Here is a 21,704-nt window from a genome sequence, read left to right on the forward strand (position 1 = left end):
AAAAATAAAACTTCATCATGTTCTTCAGGAAAGGAATCTGTTAATGTTTGAAAAATCAATTAGACTCATCTTCCTGCAGGTGGCACTTCTCATTTCTATAAGAAAAGTCAGCTTTTGTCCAAATGTTCATCAACAGCTTGTTTTGCTAATGTTTAATACTTGCTGACGACTTAGCTTAAACTATTTAAAGTATTCATCCCCACCCTTTGCAAGATTCTTCTGAAACATTTGTGGTTTAATGACTACATTGTATGTTTAAGACGTTGCCAGTGGTTGCACTGCAGTTTCATCACCAAGTTCTCCTCATATACAGTACGCAGGTGAGTGTTCAAGTGCAAATACTGCATGTCTTCATTGTGTTTCAGGCATTTACAGAGTTGTGCTTTTTAAAATGAGTGGGAGACTTTGAACATACAATATTAGTTTTGTCCGTGGAGAATGGTAATCATATAGTAATGACTGCTTTAAAGAACTTTGGTGGGCTGTTACCCCCCTAGGCACAAGGCCTGGAAAAGCACAGACTAGGCCAAGTAAACCCTGTACTCCGTTTACATTAAGATTTCCCATTTTATTTCTCCAAATACATTACATAAAAATCCCCTCCCTTATTTCCTCAGCTAATAAACACTATATACATTCTATGTAGAAAATATTCCTCCAGATAACTATTCCACACAACACAACTCAGATTGGTCAGTCTGGTAACTATGGATTTTCTGAAACATTCATCTTGCACTATTTTGAAGTAGACGTGAAGCAGATTGAGAAAAGACCTGTCGAAGAAGTTACGAAATATATACATTTATATGATCACCTCATCACAATACTACAAAGATAATCAAATGGCAGCTAATTTGTGGTGCGAAATATTGTCTAACATTGGTTTGGTAGCAAACGAATGTATGAAAGAGTGGACAATTGTGAGGAGCAAATATGCTTACCTATGGAAGAAAATATGTAGCAAGAGGAGTGGTGATTCTTGAGAGCATTTTAGTTGATTATTTGCTTTTCTTGCACACTACAAACACCTCCAACTAATTTTCTGGCATAAGCCTGTAGCATGGAGCGATGCAGAAATCTAAACTGCTTTTGTAGGTTACGTGCATAGCTATGGTATAGGCTTGACACATAAATACATATCAGCCTTAAAGCCCTATGTATATATAGAAGTAACATGGAAATTTTCTTACCAGAAACAGGAAGTCCCGCCTTAAAGGGTTATGTGTCTTAATAATAATAATAATAATAATAATAATAATAATAATAATAATAATAATACATTTAAGTGATACAGTGCTTTTCCCATGCTCAAGTCTTCCCCATTCTGTTTCAATGGGACATTGTTACAACAAAATGAACAATTCACAAAAGTCTGAATGAGGTAGAAGTACATTATTAACAAGAATAGTTGTGTCACATATTTAAAGTATTAAATTACCAGTAATGGCGCACTGCACGATAATGTGCAGTGAATACACTTGACCTAAGCATTCCTAGTTCTCATCCTCTTTCTCTGTACATGTAGCATTTGTTTGTTCAGAGGTTGATGCGCTTGCTGCTTCCCGAGCAGCTCTTCTTTTCTCCACCTTAGCAGCCTGCTTCTTCTCTTCTTTCATCTGCATCTTTTCTCGTTAAAACTTATTAAGTCAGTGTTTGTGTAAGCGTTTTCCTTAATTTTTCACTTAAGCTGCCACTTACTGTAAGTCTTCAATCTGCCTCAAGAATGATTTAAGATATGAAGCCCTGCTGGCAGCTGCCGAGAGTTGATTCTAGAATACAATAAAATAAAAATAAAAAGAGGAATAACCTTGGAGGTCAAACTTCACCCCGAAAGCGGATTGTAGACGTCACATAGTATGGCTCTGAAAATAAAGTTATAGGGTGTGACCACTAAGGGGTGTTGCAGTACTCCAAGCCACAGACACAGCCTCACAGACACAAGTCCTGGTACAACAGAAACGTTTATTTGTGTGTGTGAAATGAAAGTGAGGCAATTTCTAAGCTTGAATTAGAAAAGAACAAGGTTAACGAATGAGAAAAGTAAATATAGTCCAACCAAGACTGAGAATAATGGCTAAAGAGTTAGGCTGTTAGAAACATTCAATCATATGCAAATCCAAAATAAATATGCAGTTCACAGCAATCTGTGTTCAATGTGGTTTAGGCAGCTGGACAGGGATGTAGAATCTGATTTTATAATAATTCAATTGAAAGACGTGTGGCCCGGTGCAGGAATGACAGGTTGGGCAACAATGAAAATGTGAGACACCAAGCAGGTTGTCCTGTTTAATGCTAAAGTCCAAAGCTAAGTTACACCTCAAGGTGGTACAGAAAATGGCCATAATAAACAAAAGAATAAGTTATTTGTCTTTCAAAGGCAAGGGTCGTTCCTTGGAGCTCCATCCAGTGGGTTGCTCTAAGTGGAAAGTGACACCCCCTTCCATTCAGCTGGGCTTCTTATAGCGTGCAAACCAGAAGGGGCAGGGCTAAGGGCCTTCACTGTGAGGTTTCTTGTTGCTGCAGGGAGATAAGGAAGAAAAGAAAGTTAGTGACACGCCCCCTCTAACTCCAGTGGGTTTCAAGCTTTCTTTATTTATTCATGTTTAAACAAGAAAACATGAAATTTGCCTTCTCAGGTGCATCTAACAAGAAAAAGAAAGAAATGAAAGCCAAACAAATGGGGACAATACAGGTTAAGGTAGGACATATTTACACAAAACTTGTTACATGATACATAGCAAACCTTAATCATTTTCTCAGATATTCCTTATTAAAAAGTCGTATGGCACCTGGAAGAAAGGAATCTCTGGAGTGTTTTGTGTGGGTTTTCAAATCTACTATCCTTCCTGATTTATTGAAGTTAAGTTCTACATATAATGGATGTCTATCATTAGTTGAGATGATTTACAGTTTCTTTAGCATTGTCCTCTGACACACACTTACTAAATCATTTACATCAGCTGCAATAACTTTACCTGCATGCTTAGTAATCTGCTGGAGTTTTTTTAAATCTTGATTTGTCAGACTACGAAACCAGGCAATGAAACTGAAAATGATAACAGATTGGATCATACTGCGATAAAAGGACAACATGAGGTCCTTGTCTGCTTTAAATAGTTTAAGTTTACAGTGGAGAAAAATGTATTGATTACATTTACAGAATTTCTTTTGTATTTGTATTCCAGCTAAGATTATTAGTTCCCATTAATACAGACACTATTTCCACGTCCTCCTCCTGAACAACAATGGGTGAGCATAAAGATTTCTGTCTCTTGAAATCAAATATCGTTTCTTTTGTCTTTTTTACATTCAGACTGAGATAGTTCTTATTGCACCAATTTACCATTTGGTTCACTTGATTCAGTGGGTCTCATCCTCCCCAGGGGCCTCATGTATAAACGGTGCGTACACACAGAAATGTTGCGTAAGAACTTTTCCACGTTCAAATCGCGATGTATAAAACCTACACTTAGCGTAAAGCCACGCACTTTTCCACGGTACCTCATACCCTGTCATACGCAAGTTCTCCACTCGGTTTTGCAGACTGGCGGCACCCAGCGTCAAAGCAATGGTACTGTTCTTGTGTGATTACTCATTATTTTCATGACGCGGCTTTATAAATACACAGAAACTAACCGCATATTGTTTATTAGTGTAATGCATCTGATTGTAATTAACTCGTAACAATATAATGGTCCAGGGAACAGCCATAGTATTCCAAATACCATAACTGCTTTAGCGTTGTTACTCTCACTTCTTCTTCTTCTTCTTCTTCTTCTTCTTCTTCTTCTTCTTCTTCTTCTTCTTCTTCTTCTTCTTCTTTTTTCTTCTTCTTCTTCTTCTTCTTTCAGCTCCTCCCATTAGGAGTTGCCACAGCGGATCATCTTTTTCCATATTACTCTCACTGCACGACTCGGAGTATTTATATCACTGTATCTGAGTGTGAATCACAGCAGCAGCTGATCCGAAAGAGAATTATCGGTATACGGCATTAAGCACACGCTGTCTCTGCCACTGCAAAATGTTTTAAAGCCTTTCCTGTACAGACCTCGCGGTTCAGAAACAGTTTAATCCCAAGAACTTTAAATGCACTCAATCAATTGCTCCTTGTAGAACTGTTGGTACTTATAAGTACAATAACCCCACTGTAAACTTGCACTACAGTTATAATATCTCACAACCTGGGCCACTTTATAAAGCGCGTATTTACATATGATGACGATATCATTTTTAAGGTGAAATGCAGCAAAATATGTTTGTTAAATTATACACATAAAACTTTAACTTCATTTAAATAATCTATATTCTTCACTGGGAGTGTCGTGAAGGATAGAATAATTAAACATGTACTACGGAGATATTTCAATGTTCTTTAAACGTTTTGAAGAATCGGCGCTAAGCTTACAGATGGCTTAACTTCTATTACAGAGCTGATTGTGTGGCGAACGGTTACTTGGGGAAAGAAAAGCAAGGACTCTTGGGGCGGCCATGCCAATATATATTGAATATAAAACAGAAAGAGAAAATAACAACACAGCTAAAAACGCAGCGACAAATTTCGACAAAAGATAAATGCTTGTCATGAGCACGAGACTCATGAAACACATGTTTAATAACGTGCTTTAGCTCCTATCATCATGAAAATGACATCACGTATACATCTCAGTATTTTAGTTATTCAGAGAGCTGTAATATCACAAATGTAATGGACTCTGTGTCCAGTTGGAGGAAGAGAGCCAGTTTAAGAAGCAAGTAGTGATTCACACACATAGATCACATACGAGTAGAAGATCAAATACAAAACAAAGCATTTAACGTGCTACTTTAATTACAATGTAATTTTGAGAAACTGGTTAATTAAACGATTTTAAGATAAAGTTTATAATGTTCTACTAAATGACAAAATAAACTACGTGATTAAAGTGGAAAATTCGAGATTAAAGTTGACATTTCGTGCTTTTTCCCCACCGTGTGCCTTTTTTCTCTGTACCCTAATAAGCTTTCATATGACACTCAGACAGTGGGCTTACAACTCTTCTTTTCACGGCAACTTTGATATGTGACTTCTTTTTATTTCCGGCACTGTGCGATTTTGTGAACGTGAGCTTTCAAGTTTCTCCAACACGCTATGTCACTCGATCAACTTCCTTTTGTTGATTATACCATGGTTTATTTGAACAAATAGTATGTTTTTCCTTTGCCTCCACTTGGTATTCGCTGAAATTCTTATATTTTCCCCGTGCTTTTCCCATTGTCTTTTCACAGAAGGCTGCGGTTAAGGGCAATTTATATTGATTTGCATATTCAAATAGGCGTAATTCTGGGAGGATTTGGGGCGTTACAAAATGCACGTGCACGAGCGTTAGTTTTCACGCTGATCGGGATTTATGTAGCGGAAGAACGTGGAAGTTGGAGTACGCACAGATTCCTGCATCTGGATTTTTCTGTGCGTAAGCACATTTCGGTTTTTGTGCTTACGCCATGTTATAGTGCGAGTTCTACACACGGCATTATACATGAGGCCCCAGGTGTGTGTCTATTTGCACGGTGACATCAGCATACTTGATAATGGAGCAGCGGTCATTGTTCTGTCTCAGGTCACCTGTATACAGAGTAAATAGTAATGGTGATAAGACACACCCCTGTGGACGTCTTGTGTTTGAATGAGTGACTTTTAAAAAAGTGTCCTGTACTTTGACTATCTGTGAATGATTTAAAAAAGGTCCTGAATCTATAATGTGATAAATGGATTAACATTCATACTGTTCAGTTTCCTAATCAGCTTGTGAGGATAGATGGTATTGAACACTGAAGAAAAATCAAAAAACTGTGCTCTGACATAGGAACCAGGCTGATCAAGAAAAGTGTAGATATGATGTAAGATAACAAGCAGAGCATCTTCAACACTTCTGTTTACACAATAAGCAAATTGGCAGTTATCTTGAAAAGACTTTGTCTCTGTCATTAAAATGTTTTTCACCAAATGTTAAAAGCATTTCATTGGAATAGAGGTGAGTGCCACTGGTCTATAGTCATTCAGACAACTTGGCCTAGAAACCTTAGAAACTGGGATAATGATGGATTGTTTCATCAGCTTAGGTACAATACCACAGGTCAGAGACCAGTTAAAAAACTAATGAAAAACCAGCAAGAGCTGATTGAAGTAGGACTTTAAGGGCCGAGTGATATGCCCCACTGCCTTGTTTGTTTTAGCAAGTCATTCTCCACTTCAGAACTGAACCCTATCACAGCAGAATTCCCTTTTTTTATAAAGCATCTCCTTTACTTCTGCATTTTGGGTGTTGAAATCATTTATTTCAAATCTGGTAAAAACGTTATTAAATTTCATCTGCTAAATGCTTTTGGTCTTTGTCTACTAGAAAGTTCACATTCTTTAGAATCCAGTCCTGTGATTGTTTTTAGGCCTTTCCAAACCTACTTTGGATTGTTATCATTAAACTGCCTCTTGAATCTTTCCCCATACATCTTTTTATTTTGTTTAATGAACCTGTTAATGGGCTATTACATACCTCGATTGAACCCAAGAGGAGATCCTCCAGAGCACATGCAGGACAAATGCTTTTATTTAGCGCAACATATAAAAGAGGTCAACATAATCAAGTAAACATCAGGTAGGGGGACTGTTTTGAAACAAATGCTACAGGAGGAGGCTGCACAACTGATCTCCACAAGTGAAGAGCGCAGAAAAAAAAAGCTAGTTATAATTTCTAGGTTAGAAAAACCTAATAACTAATAAAATTTAGACAGAAATTAACTGTGCCTTCATATACTTTTTAAATACATTAAGGGATTCAGAATTTCGAATGGATGTGGGTAGCTCATTCCACCAACTAGGAGCCACTCATGAAAAGAGTAGGACTGAGAATTGATGGCACACAGAGGTGGTATCACTAGACGCCATTTATCTACAGACCTGAGTGGTCGAAAAATACATATAGAGCATTGTGTCATTTTCTTCTTCCCATCACATTTTGACCATAGCCAACGCTCCCAAAGTTATTAAAACCTGCATTGACTGCAGTATTGGCATGTCAGCCTTCAGTAGCTCAGTAGCCTAGTCTCAGGCACAAGCAGTATATAAACTTTTTACCTTGCAGATGCTCAGTTAAATATCTACAAAAATGGTTTATCTATCTATCTATCTATCTATCTATCTATCTATCTATCTATCTATCTATCTATCTATCTATCTATCTATTACAACTGCAGAGAACATTTTTTGATAAGTAGATCCCTTACATTTATTTGCTTACAATAAGTGCACTTAATTAAAAAGCTGTTGAATTTAAGTCAAAGGACATTATGTTCAAACTTTATAATATACTCCTAAGACCACATCTGGAGTATTGTGTGCAGTTTTGGTCACCATGATACAAGAAAGACTTTGCAGCACTTGAAGCTGTACAGAGGAGAGCAACCAAGTGCATCTCAGGACTTAAGAACATGTCGTACTCTGACAGACTCAGATAATTAAACCTGTTTAGTGTCGAGCAGAGGAGACTGAATGGGGACCTAATACAGGTATTTAAAATCCCCAAAGGCATTGATAAAGTAGATCCAGATGAATTCTTTCAGCTTAAAGGTGAATCACAAACCTGAGGAAATCTGTAGAAATTAAGGGGAAGTGCACTGAGGACTGAAGCCAGTATGTACTTCTTTATGCAACGAGTTGTGGATCTTCGAAACAAACAACCAAGTCATGGAGCTGAAGCTGAAACCTTGACAACCTTTATAAACAATCTGGATGAGATATTAGGACAGCTTAGCTATTAGTTAAACAAACAGGCTTGATGGACTGAATGGTCTTATCTCGTTTGTTGAATTTTTTATGTTGTTATGTTCTGAAATCCTGGGTATGACGTTAAGCTGCATTTAGCCCTGCATGTAGGCTCTCCAACCTGCAGGAAAAATTTGGGGGTTGGTGGCAGGATTGGCACTCCAGCCACCATAAAAAACCTCCTGCTGTTCCATTCCATCTGAACTTGTGTGGTGCTGAGGTGTCGCCCATTGCTTGGCTGCATTTGGGTCCTAATCTGGGATCCTGAGTTGGTTTGTCATGTGGTGGGTGCGGCAATGCACTGTATCAGTGCGTGTTACTAACCTCTTATGTTCAGTACTCCACTATGAGGAGGAAGCCAAACAGCTATAAGGACAAGCATCACACATTTTAAAACCTGATTCTGTTTTTGATCTGTGGATATTTTTCTGTATATTGCATGAGATTAAGGTTTTTATAAAGCAGACTGTAAAAATGTCACCCAAGTCTTGTGAATTTTGTATGTGCAACAGCTGTTGTACCTTGTGAAGGCTCATGGCTCTGGGCAGGGACATTAAATGATTCTTTTTAACACTGTAATAATGTTGGAAATCCTATTCAGTTGGTAATGTATGTGTCAGAAAAAAAAAACAGAATGTACACGCCTAAATGTTCTGTAAATAAAGAAGGCTATTATTTGCAATTCATATTTTATAAGTGGCTTTAAAGCAGTTATGTCTTGAAATATTTATGTAACTTTTCCAGATGATTTATTTACTAATGGCGTAGCCTGGTGTGGAAGAGACTAGGCAGTTTACTTTAATGGAGAGGGTGCTGTACTTTAGATTCACTTTACAGTGTGGGATTTGAGGCATGAAGAAAAAGAAGATCAGGTTGGTTCTCTTTCTTTTATTTGGTTTTACTACATGTTTTTCTCCTTCTTCCACTTTTCCAACTTCTATGGGAGGGTCAATGTGCTTGATTCGCCTTTTCAAAACAGCTCGGTCCTGCATCTCCTCGCCAGTCAAACCCTTTTCCTTCAGATCTTCTTTTACTTTATCCATCCACCTCTGCTTTGGCCTCCTTCACTTTCTCTTTCCCTGTACTTCCAATCCCATTACTCTTTTGCCCACTTATTCATTGTCTCTCCTTGTCCATACCACTTCAACCTAATTTCCTGTACTTTGGGTATCTCTTCCACTTTGGTTGTACCTCTGATTAACTACATACAGTATGTTGCACATAAATCTCCACTGACTAGATGTTATGGGTTTTGTGGCATTCATCTTATCTAAAAGTTTTCTGTGGTTTTATTCTTAGAATATTAATTTCTCTAAAAGCTTTCATCCCCATCAATCCCAGTTGCACATTAACAGTAACTTTTTAATATAGGAACAATACAAATTGAATCATGAGCAACATGGTGGTGTGCTGCTGCTGCTGCCACATAGCTCACGAGTTCTGGGTTTATCCTATAACCTGAGACCCTGTCTGTGAGGGGATTTGCACATTACCTTATGAACTTGTGGATTTCTGTTGCTTTCTTCACAACACCCCAAACATGCACACGTTAGACTAATTGGCATTTCTGCAACAGCCGTAGTGTGACTCAGCGTGAGTGTTCCCTGTGAAGAACTGCCATGTTTACACTCAATACTTCCACAGAAGGCTTTAGTTTACTGTGGTCCTATTACGGGAAAAAAAAGCTCAGAAAATGAATGGCTGGACCATTATTAAATATCTCATGTTATTACAATATATGCAAGAGAAAGATCCAGTACTGACCGTGGTTAACACTGCTGCTTCACAGCTCAATGCTAGGCATGGCAAGATGCTTTTAGTTTTGCATGGTGCATTGTGGGCATTCTTTTGATAATTTTTCATTAATAGGTCCCAAACCAGTTACTGGTTGGGAGATGGTGCTCATCATTCAAGGCAATTTTCAAAGTGAAAGTAAAATAGCAAATTGGCGACAAATCATTGCATATACAGTTTGGGAGGCACCCTCAACACTCCACCTCTCACATATATAATGGCTTTACTAACCTGCTTCTTGACTGCCCTCTACTCTTAAAGACGTGCTATATAATGTGGAGACCAATACATATTGTCATCTTCTAGTACAGGGCACTCACTTAATATAAAGGTCAACAATTTCAAAAAAATAAGCCCTTTTTTTTGCCTTTTACAATTCCTTGTATTAGGAATTTGTTAGTTTTTGCATACCCCTTGGGGTGAGAGCATTGGGTCAGCCATTGTTACAACACCCCTGGAGCAATTACAGGTTAAGGGTCTTGCTCAAGGGCCCAGCAGAGTAGCATCTCTTTTGGAAGTGACGAGGATTTGAACCAGCAACCTTCGGGATACCCGCACAGATCCTTAGCCGCAGAGCCACCACTCCACCCAAATTTTACTTGGAACAATAGATTATCTGCTCTTTCTCAACTGACGTTTCTACTGCCAGTACTCTCCATCATCTTCGGCACCTCAGCTTTTTCCTACCGTGACTTTTTCTTCCAATTTAACTTTCCACTTGTGTGTTAAGTTGATGTCTCTACATTGGTCATTTGACAGTGTGTGAATGAGCACGGCGACCCATGGAGGGACATTCCTATCACGTTTTGTTCCAGCATTGTATCTAATGCTGCAGGCTTATCCTACAACCTTGTGTTGCACTAAGCCAATTTAGGGAAAAACGGGAGAATGGATGGATTGTTAGAATAGTCGATATGATCTTCTCATGATGGGAGTGATGTTTAAAATGTTATTTTGGATCAGTCAACAAACCAGGACAGAAGGCAAAAAGGAAGGAAAGAATTCTAAAATATCCCAGAGTGCGGATGGCTGTACTATTAACTATTGCCTGGGAGTTAACACAGATAACTACAAGTGTCTGTGGAAACAGAGTGCAAAATATAATTGTATATAAAAAAATCACCCTTGCTGATACACATTCTTATAATGTTCAAGTGACAAACGAACGAGCAAGTAAATCATTATATCTATATTACAGGAAGAATTTACACCAAGACTACATAAAACCAAAATCAAAACATTTGACGGCATATCGGTTGTCAGAGATGAATCAGCAGACTCAAAGGAAATCTTTGTTTTGAAAGGACAGTCAGTTATAGTTGAGGTGAACTGAAGGTTAAAATGTCCCAAACTGCACATCTCTGCTTGGTTATTCAGGCGTGCAGATCAGGCATGTCAATCAATGTTAAGTATCTGCTTTATTTATCTCTGATGATGTGGGCTGCTAGACCACATGAAGAAAATGGTCGTGCAATTCTGGAATAAAGCGCCTGATCATTTATCTGTAGTGAAGAGCATGACAATGTAACCGAGGATAAAGCCAAACACCTTAATGGAACCCACTGGTTTATCAAATTGCTTTAAAAAGAAGTGAGCAGATGTAAGATATTCATATTGTGCATACATGCCACCTTGGCTTAAGGTGTCTGACATATGCAGTTGTATAAAACGATTTAAATTCAGGCACTAAGCTTAAAACTTCCACCATACTGTTACAGTATAGTGCTAATGCTTATAACATACTGTGCATCTTCTTTAATTCTTTTTATCCCTTTGTGCATTATAGGGGCAGAAGGAGATGGAAAATGTCTCAGGAACATCATTTGTGAGATGTCAGTCTACTTTCAAACACTCACACTGATTACAACTTGGGTTAGGGATGCCAATTTCCATTGAAACACATTGAAAAATATTTCTAAAAAGCTTAATAATGGCAGTCTTTCCTACTTCATCTATTACCAGGTCACTTAGTGAGTTATTTTTGTCACACTAGACCAGATGCCAGATCTTTCAGAGGGCACACCCAATCTCCAGCATCACCAGTTAATGGAATGCCCACATCTTTGTTATATGGAAAGAAGATTCTGGAAAAAAAACCCACCAATACAGAACCTGCAAGTTATGAAGCCTAGCATGACCAGTCAGAAAGTCGTGATCAAAGAAATATGTACTAAAACCAAAAAGCTCGTGAAGGAATGCCACGAATGATCTACAAAATGTCAAGCACTGAATGGCTCCATTTCTTACCTTCATTGTGCATTGTAGCCTAAAATTGTAGGCTAAGATTCACCTGATCACATCTGTAGTTACACCGCCCATCATGGCTCCTTTGTCTGCACCATTTACATGCTTTTTTTCCTGAGCTGTTAAGTGGAGATTGGTGAGTTTATTTCTTGTTGGATTAATGAAATGTTACTTTTTTGACCATGTCGCCTCACCCACTGGATTCCTGATTCTTTTATATTCATGAGCTGTTCTCATATATTACAAAATATTTTAGTTCTCCCACAGGTTGTAAAGGCCTTCTTGATTAGTTATGGACATGTTCTGAATGTGGAGGTCACTCTAATAATTACAGAAGAGATGGAGGCTCAAGGTGGAGCAACTTAAATGGGCATTGATCTAACGACTAAAAGTAGCATCTTTTATTTTTTCAATATACAGTAAGTTTTAATACCCTAATAGTCATTTTAATGCTGCTGCACTCTGAAATGAAGACCTCTATCCCTATTGCTTTCACTGAACATAATATGATAACACATCCATTCTAGGGTTGCACGCACTATGCTTAAGTGACAAGAAAATTGTTATTTTAGCCAGGATTTCATCTCTCTTTCATGTGTGTCTTCTTTTTATTTGACCTTTAAAGTCTTAGATTACATTAGATAAACTTGTTTAATCCCATGAGGATGTTCAGATGCATACAGCAGTAGAAACATAAAAAACAAGAATACAGACTCGCAGGACAGATAATACTGACAATCAGTCAATCTATTGAAAAATACATAAATAAACAAATAAATAAATAAACTCAACGACTGAATCGGGAGGAAACATTGAATTGCCTGATAGCAGTGGGCAGAAAAGACCCCCAGAGGCGTCTCATACTTTGTAACACAAAGGGAATAAGAAAATGTTCAAACAATTGAGGTTCAGCACACCATTCACACAACTTACTTTGTATCTATACTTTTATTCACCCAATAAATAAAATAAATAAATAACAAATTTAAAAATTTCCCTAATGCAAAGTTCACTAACAACTCCTTCTGTCCTTATACAAATCAAATCATCTTTAACAACGAATCTCTTTTCCACAAACTGGCTTTTTTCTTCACTTTAATTTTATGTTTTATTTCAGACAAGCCCAGAGCTATAATCATTTTACATCCTCCCACTGCACTTTTTGCCATTAATTCTCCTTTAATTACAGGAGGATCTGGAATCCACATAAATTGTTTTATTACATTTATTAGGCAAAAAGATGACATATGCCGAATAATTTCAGTATTTAAATCTTGCCTGCTTGAGAATCTTTGAAGCAGTAGGGCTCAAGACCACCCAAGAATTAGATACATTTAATACTTTGTGGGGCCTCCTTCTCTGTCCAACTAAGGGTCAAAATAATGACTATTAAAACTATGAAAGATTACATCTGTAAATTTTTTGTCAAATGGCAGTAAGTACTCTCTTTTCCATGCATAGGTGCAACCAAAGTCAAAAAGATGACGACTGATGGTCCTGAGGGAGTTTGGGGTCCCATAGATAAATATGTGGATCACTTGAGACCCTGCAAGTAAAATGTGTGAAGGTCCCAGAAAATACATTTTAAAATTGTGTTATGGTGTGTGAAGTACTTGAGACAACACAAAACAAAGATTTGGGGATTTGCCCCATCTACTGTCGTTGAATAATCAATAGTGACTGATACCAGGCTTTCTGTAAAATAACTTAGACAAGTGAAAATGGTAAACAGGTCAGCTTTTTACAGAATGGCAGGAAATAAAAAAGATGGCATCAGTATGGTCAGAAAATGATGTCATCAGGATGGGATGGCAGTGAGGTCATCTGCAAAGGAAGGGAAGTGACAAGTTTTGGCTTAATCCTCTGTGGTTCTGAAAGAGGAAAGAGAAAAGGCATTAATGCTAATTTCCAATCCTTTTCCTGGTGTGTTTTATGCCACATGTTGCAGCCTTTGGCTGTCCCCTAAGCACGCGTGCATGATAGGTGTTACAATGCATTTTACTAAATTAAGGATGAAATAGTATTTCATCTGGCAGACAAGAAGTTCAATGCTGGAATCCAGGACATGAATCCAAACTACAGAACTGTTTGAGTTTCACTAACTAGTCCATCTGTAAGGCTTCTTCCAATAGTCTGAATGAATTTGGTGATGGATCATGTTCTGTATGGACTTGTATGTGCCCACCTGAACTATCTGCTACTACCTTCACCAGAAGCTCTGGTTAAACAGTGCTGTTTGCCTGGGACTAGGGGGCAGACATGAAGTGTGACAAGGGCTCCAGGTATGAATTACCAAAAGCAATTAAAGTGGCAAAGATTCAGTATAGAAATGGATTGGAAAATGATTTTGTGCATAGCAGTCATCTTCTGCTTTGAAAGGATCTTCAGGTTATCAGAAAAATCTCAACAGATGTGGTAAATGTCACAATGCTGCCAGCACTAACAGCAGACAGAGCCATTCTGCAGGTGTCAGAGGCTGACGTGAGTAAAAACTTTAAATGGGTAAAATCCTGCAAAGCTGCCAGCCCAGAAGGCGCCCTGTCCCTGAAAATATGTGCCACCCAGCTGTCATGAGTGCATGTCAACATCTTCAACTTGTCTTTGTCTTTGTATAGGATGCCACATTGTTTCAAGAAAACCACAATCATGCTTTTGCCAAAGAAATCTGCTGTTTCCGGTCTGAATGATTATCGACCCATCACATTAACTTCCGTGATAATGAAGTGTCTGCAGAAACATTAACCACAGCATCCATGCTACCCTGGTTCAACTATAGTTTGCATACTGGCGCAACAGATCTGGGGATCTCCCTTGCCCTGCACACTGCTCTGGGACATCTGGAAAGGAAAAACGGCAATGTCATGATGCTGTTCATTGAATATAACTCTGCTTTTAACACTATTGTGCTCAGTCAGCCTGGAACTGAAGCATAGAAACCTTGGTCTGAGCAGCTTGATCTGTGGCTGTGGGTTTGACTTCCTGACAAATAGACCCTAGCCAGTAAGGACTGGCAATGAGAAGTCCTCCACACTATTCTCCAACATCAGCATTCTGCAAGGCTACTGCCTCAGCCCACTGCTACACAGTATGGAAAGCTTGAACCCGACACACAGAGGCAGAAACAGAATGTCTTAATACACACACGTTTAAACATCAAACGAATCCCAATTGACTGTCCACTGTCTTTTGCATGCCTGTAAACTAATAACGGAATCAGGTCCTGTCTCACTCATTGTTCTTTATCGTTCCCCAAAATACAATGCATCCTTCTTATCTGATCTGATTGAACTTTTAACCCAGCTAAGCTCTTATTCTCAGAAAATTATCATTCTCGGTTATTTCAACATCCATATTGACACTACTACATCTAAACTGAGAAATGAATTCCTATCCTTACTGGACTGTTTTGACTTGACACAACATGTTGATTTTCCCACCCACTCTGGTGGTCATATACTGGATCTGATCTGCACTTCTGGACTATCTGTTGCCAACATTTACAGCACTGATTTGGGACTTTCTGACCATAAAGCAGTATTTTTCACTGTCTCACTGCCTTTCCCTCCTCTTGTCTACAGAAACCTTAAAAATATCTGTCCCTCTATCCTTTCTGGATCCATTTCTGATCTTTTACTGTCTGCACCTATTCCATCAACACTAGATAGTCTTGTTGACCACTATAACACAGCCGTTCATTCAGCATTAGGTAAAACAGCTCCGTTAAAAAATAAGGAGGTTTCCTTTAAACGTTCAGCTCCTTGGTATAACTCAGAATTGCAATCTCTGAAACCAGCTGGCCGACGCCTTGGGAGAATGTCACGTAAGACTGGCCTCACTGTGCACATCCAGGTTTTCTCTGACCACCAAAGAGCTTACAGAGAAGCACTAACTACTGCTAAGAACACTCACTATGGCAGAATAATAGAAAGTGGCCACGATAGCCCAAGGGTTTTGTTTTCTGTAATTAATAAACTACTCGAACCTGCATCTGGCCCAACTACCTCTTCTACTGGAGACTGTGAGAAATTCCTCCACTTTTTCTGTAACAAATTTAAAGATCTAAATAATTCAACTAACATAAATACATCATCTGTTTATATCTCTCCCTGTTTTCCCACTCCATCCAGCTCCTTCTCTAAGGTCTCACCAGTCACATCTGCGTATGTTAATAACCTGCTTTGTAAGATGAGGCCAACTACTTGTGTACTGGACCTCATCCCCAACACACTACTTAAATCCTGCCTTCATGCCATAATCCCGACTGTTACAACAATAATAAACTCATCCCTTGACATTGGCTCTGTGCTGCTCACTTTTAAAATCGCTTCTGTAACCCCAATGTTAAAAAAGTCTGGTCTTGATGCTGACAGTCTTAACAATTTCCGGCCTATTTCCCACTTACCTTTCCTGTCAAAAGCTCTTGAGTGTGTTGTAGCCTCCCAGGTCACCAATTACTTAACCACTAATAACTTAATGGAACCCTTTCAGTCTGGTTTCAGAGCACAGCACAGCTGTGAAACTGCTCTGCTGTGGGTAACCAATGATTTGCTTATGGCAGCAGACTCTGGACAAACCAGCATATTAATTCTGTTAGATCTCAGTGCAGCATTTGACACTGTCAGACATGACATTCTACTGTCCAGAATGGAGAACATGCTGGGTATCTCTGGCACTGCCCTCCAGTGGTTCAAGTCCTATCTGACTGATAGGCAAGAGTTTGTTAGTCTTGGCAACAACAGATCCAGCTCGGCGCCAGTCACACAAGGAGTTCCTCAGGGCTCTGTCCTCAGTCTTCTTCACTTCTGTATTTATATGCTTCCCCTTGGCCATATTATTCGTAGCTATGGACTGGGTTATCATCTTTATGCAGACGAAACTCAACTCTACTTCAATATTAAAAGTGGAACTTCATCAGAGCTTTCTCAGTTCACAACCTGCCTTAGTGAAATTAAAACCTGGATGGAGTAGAACTCTTTAAAATTAAACTGCAATAAAACTGAACTCCTGCAAATTGGGACTAAAATACAACTTAATAAAATGAGCTCTTTCCCAATCCATCTTGGTGGTGATCTCATCAGTCCTGCCTCTACTGCAAAGAATCTTGGTGTCATTTTTGATTCCTCCCTTTCTTATTCTGCCCACATAAAACACATTAAGAAACTTTCTTACTTTCATCTCCGTAACATATCCCGTGTTCGCTCTTTCCTCTCATTTTCTAATGCTGAGAAACTTGTCCATGCTTTTATCACATCCCGTATTATTATTTATTATTATTGTAACTCGCTGCTGGCAGGTGCCCCTTCTAATCTTATATCACAGCTCCAGCTTATTCAAAACTCTGCCACAAGAGTCCTCATTCAAACCAGCAGCAGCGAGCACATAACACCCATCCTGCTCTGTCTTCACTGGCTCCCTGTGTCTTACAGAATCGAATATAAAATCCTACTAATAACCTACAAAGCCTTAAATGACCTTGCGTCAAACTACATCAGTGACCTTCTCCATCACTATGTGCCTGCCCGTCCACTAAGGTCCTCTGATTCTGGCAATCTTGTTGTGGCCCACACTAGTCTACACTCCATGGGTGACAGGGCCTTCAGCTGTATAGCACCCAGACTCTGGAATGACCTACCAGAATTAATCAGGTCAGCTGACTCCATGAACTCTTTAAAAAAACAACTCAAAATTAATCTGTTCAGGAAGGCTTTTAGCTCTACTTGACTTTATTACCCTTCTCTCAGTTTACCTCTCTGTCAGATGCTCATGTAACTTGTATGTGTGTGCTAGACCATCAATTATGTTGTCTATTAGGCTTTCTCTGAATTTACTGTCTTAATCTTCTTTATTTATTTATTTGGTTTGTACAATGCTATATACTGTATACCCTGCCGTTTCTTCTTATATTCTGTAAGTGCCTTGAGCATGGGAAAGGCGCTATATAAATAAAATGTATTATTATTATTATTGTTTATTTACACTATACCAGAACACAGTGCACCAATTACCATTAAATAGTCCTTTCGAGTCCTTTTGTCTCTTACTACCGCCTCCAACTCCTCCCAAGCAGGCTCCGTCCTCTTCCACCAGACTCTGGCCTCCTGAATGGAGTGAGGTGGCCTCTTTAATATCTTCCCCGGATGTGCTCCAGTGGGGAGGAAGATGCTGTACACCATCCCTGGTCCGGCAGCACTTCCTGGTGTGGTGGAAGCACTGCCTTCCAGGGCTCCACAAGTATCCAGGCGCCCCCTGGCGGTGACCATGGGCCCCAACCAAGTTGAGCTTCCAAGCTCTGCTCCCGTGGCCCCCACACAGACCAGGGTGGCTACCTTGTGGTGGCCCAGGGAAGATATTGCTCCTCTCCCGGGCCCTCCAGGCATCATTGTCTAGGATATTGTCGCTGATGAGGCTACCTATGTGAGGGAGATAAAAGAATTGACTGTATGGTGTCACATCAACAACCTCCTCTTGAACTTTGACTAAACAAAAGGGATCATAATTGACTCCAGGAAGAACAAAGGCAATAATTATTAATGCCACATCAACAACTCCCCTCTCCAGTCATTTAGCAGTTTCAAGTTCCTAGGTGTCAATATTTCACTGACTGCCTTTTCTGGTCTGTCAACTTCATCTGAATTTCAAAAAAGCTCAGCAAAGGCTCTTTATCCTGAGCAGGCTAAAGAACTTTGTGGTGGAAACCAAAGTAATAGTGAACTTCTACTGCTGCACTATTGAAAGTGCCATGGTGTTGGATTAATAACGGTATGATCTGATAACCTGACTTGCTAGGACTGCATGCTCCTCCAAGTGACTGTCTGTACTGATTCTAAAATCATTATGGCTGACCTTCCATAGCTTCATTATATCTACTATACCAGATTTTTGAATAGGGCTGAACCCTATAGCTCATCCCCTGTTTTCCTATCTGCCTTCAGGTGAACACTACAGGAACCTCATCCACTTCAGGAACAGCTGCTTACCTCAGGCCATAAAGCCACTTAACTCTCCCTAACCTGAACTTACCTGCCCTGTTCTGTACCCACCTGCTGGTTTATGTCTAATTCTACCATATCTTACATGTGTATCGGCTTCTGCATTTGTCCTTTTTCCCACAAGTGTTTAATACAGTCCTTATATCTGTACAGGCCTGTTTTGCACTATGTACATAAGGTAATTCTTCTGATTTATTATATTTATTTTATATAATCTTATTGTCTTATTGCCATTATATAATATTTTGTTAATTACTTGCTTTATTGCTTATGCCTGTGTTATGTTTCTTGTGTTTTGTGGGTGGTTCCTCAAAAGGCGGAGTCAACTGCCCATCACCACAATGGACTGCCCTCAGCCATATAAAGGACGGACAACCCAAAGTCCTTTGCAGTTCATTTGAATGCACTTGAGAGTTGGTGAGTTTTCTACTGTGATTTTCTGAATTTTTTCAGCCTTTTTCAAGCGCTCTTTTTCTTTTGCTTCACCACTTGCATTTCATATTGGGACTTTGTCTACAACTGGCATTTTTGCACCCACTAGGTTCTTGTTATTACAGAGCATTTTATAAAGAACTAGCAAAATACCCGCACTTCGCAGCGGAGAAATAGTGTGTTAAAGAAGTTATGAAAAAGAAAAGGAAACATTTTAAAAATAACGTAACATGATTGTAAATGTAATTGTTTTGTCACTGTTATGAGTGTTGCTGTCATCAAGGATTTGATTATCATTATTTCTTTCAATCAGGTTCGTATTTGGAGGACTTGTTGTGTTCAAGTTACATTCCGTGTTTGTCAACCGTTGTAAAGATTACAGGTTTCATTCATCGAAGTGTTGACTACCCAATTCGCTACTCGTGAATCTAAGATGTTTAACAGGCATTCCCGGTATTAACTTGTGGATTTGCCTGCAAATAGTTAGCGGCAGCGTGTCTATGAATTTGTGGAATGTCTTGCGAGTATTTAGCGACAGTCACATTATTATTTAACGGTTGTCACATATTTTTTTATTGTGTGCTTTTAACTGTTTCTGCCGCGTGCTTCCTTTTAGAGATTATGTCCCAGTAATCAACCGTCTGTGGTATATCTCTTTAAGAAGAATTGGGGGCCAAACTATGCCTGTGGGTCATTGCTAAATGTACGATGGTGTGACGTAAGGGGAACTGACTGTAAAAAGGCAAGGAGGCATGTATTTTGAAGGAAAAGGGAGAAGAGAGAGAATGAGCGGAAAAGTGAGAAGGAAAACTGTTTAAATAAAGAGCTGGGAAGGTGAATGGAAAGAAGCAGCCAGCAGTAAAGCAAGGAAGACTCCGTAATAAGGACGGTTGAGTGCACAGAGAAGGGGTGCCTTCTAACCTAAAAGGGATATTTGGACCTCACGGCTTTACTTGTCTGTTGTGAAGTGGGCGTCGGCCATGGATGGACGGTAACACTGAATCACCCGGGTGAGACGGACTTCATTCTTCAATAAAGGAACTGTCATCAAGCCGGTGAGATCGATTCTTTACATGTACTGTACATTAAGTAAACGTGTCCGCGGTGCACATCAGGATTGGTCGCTGGATTCACTGCAGACTTCCCAGGCCGTGTGATTGTAAACTTTTAAAACAAACTTCAGATAAAGGACTGGGGAACGTGTGGGTATTGTGTGTGTCTGGGTGTCTTCAGCGAAAGAATTGTTGGGGTGATTATTTCCTTTTCTCCTATGAATTCACAAAATCCAACTACAGCTGAGGATATGAAACTGGGGCTAAGCTTTTGTCGGTTTCTGTTCCCAATAGAATTAATTTTCCTAAGAGTAGGAGATTTTTGTGTGTGGTGGGCTCCTCGTTCAACTTAAGAGGAACTCGCTACAGTCTCTATTAAGTTGTGGAATTGCCTGCGGGTATTTAGCGAAAGCGTCTCTATAAACTTGTGGATTAGCTCACAAGTATTTAGCGGCAGCGTCTCTATGAAGTTGTGGATATGCCTGCGAGTATTTAGTGACAGCATGTCTATTAACTTGTGGATTTTTCTGCGAGCATTTAGTGACAGCGTCTCTATGAACTTGTGAATTTGCCTGCGAGTATTTAGCGACAGTGCATCAATTAACTTGTGGATTTTTCTGCGAGCATTTGGCGGCAGTGGCACAAAGTTGTTTCCGTCTAGCATCACAATGTCTGACACGCCTCCTTTCTATTGTTTTCTCACAGCTTGGATTGCTGCTGACGGATGGCCTTATGTGGGCAGGCAGTCAATTACATGGAAGGCGTGGGGATGGGGGACGCAACTCCGCCTCACACGGCGACCAAGCTGCAGGCCATGGGCGTATATATGTACGTAAGTAGGATTCAATTATGACCGTTACGCGTAGAATTTCGAAATGAAACCTGCTTAACTTTTGTAAGTCAGATAACCCTCCCTCAACCCTAATCTTAACCATACTGTAACCAGGTGATATCACTGATAATATAATATAAAGTAACAATGTCCTCAGTAGAGTGGTGCACTGGAGGTTCACAGCTAGATACTTTTGCATCCGGATCATTCACCTTAACCCCAATGAATTCATTCTTAGTGTGTAAATCCATTGATGGATGCACAGTTATTGCTGTCATTAACACTTTACCATTAATTAGGAAAATATCTTTCACAAAAAGATCATTACTAAAGGCAAAAAACCTGCCAGGCAATTTTCATTTTCCTATTGTCCCTTCTACCATTTAAGATATACTTCACTTATCTACCAACCGATATCCTCTTATATTTAAGAGAGAATATCTCACATTCTATCAGTAAGTCAAGACTGGAAAACAATACTAAAATTCCTGTATGTTGTCTTAGAGTTTACAAATGATTATGATCGAATAAATGCAATTACCTTTCTCTAACTCTCCCACATA

At 39.3% G+C, this 21,704-nt stretch overlaps 1 long non-coding RNA gene across 3 annotated transcripts in view; it reads left to right on the plus strand.

The window, feature by feature from the left end:
* The window catches only part of LOC120537183, an 89,196-nt gene extending 68,142 nt beyond the window's left edge, over positions 1–21,054 (plus strand). Inside the window, exons 1-5 of one of the 3 annotated variants that reach the window (XR_005635276.1) lie at positions 2,460–2,698; positions 11,379–11,972; positions 18,769–19,003; positions 19,142–19,242; positions 21,015–21,054. This is a non-coding gene — a long non-coding RNA (uncharacterized LOC120537183). Of the gene's footprint in view, positions 1–2,459; positions 2,699–11,378; positions 11,973–18,768; positions 19,004–19,141; positions 19,243–21,014 lie in introns of those variants that run through there. The other 2 variants (XR_005635278.1, XR_005635277.1) reach the window with 2 other exon arrangements.
* Positions 21,055–21,704: the final 650 nt, after the last annotated feature.

The sequence above is a fragment of the Polypterus senegalus genome, chromosome 10, assembly GCF_016835505.1.
Source record: "Polypterus senegalus isolate Bchr_013 chromosome 10, ASM1683550v1, whole genome shotgun sequence".
In the NCBI taxonomy this organism is placed as follows: domain Eukaryota; kingdom Metazoa; phylum Chordata; class Cladistia; order Polypteriformes; family Polypteridae; genus Polypterus; species Polypterus senegalus.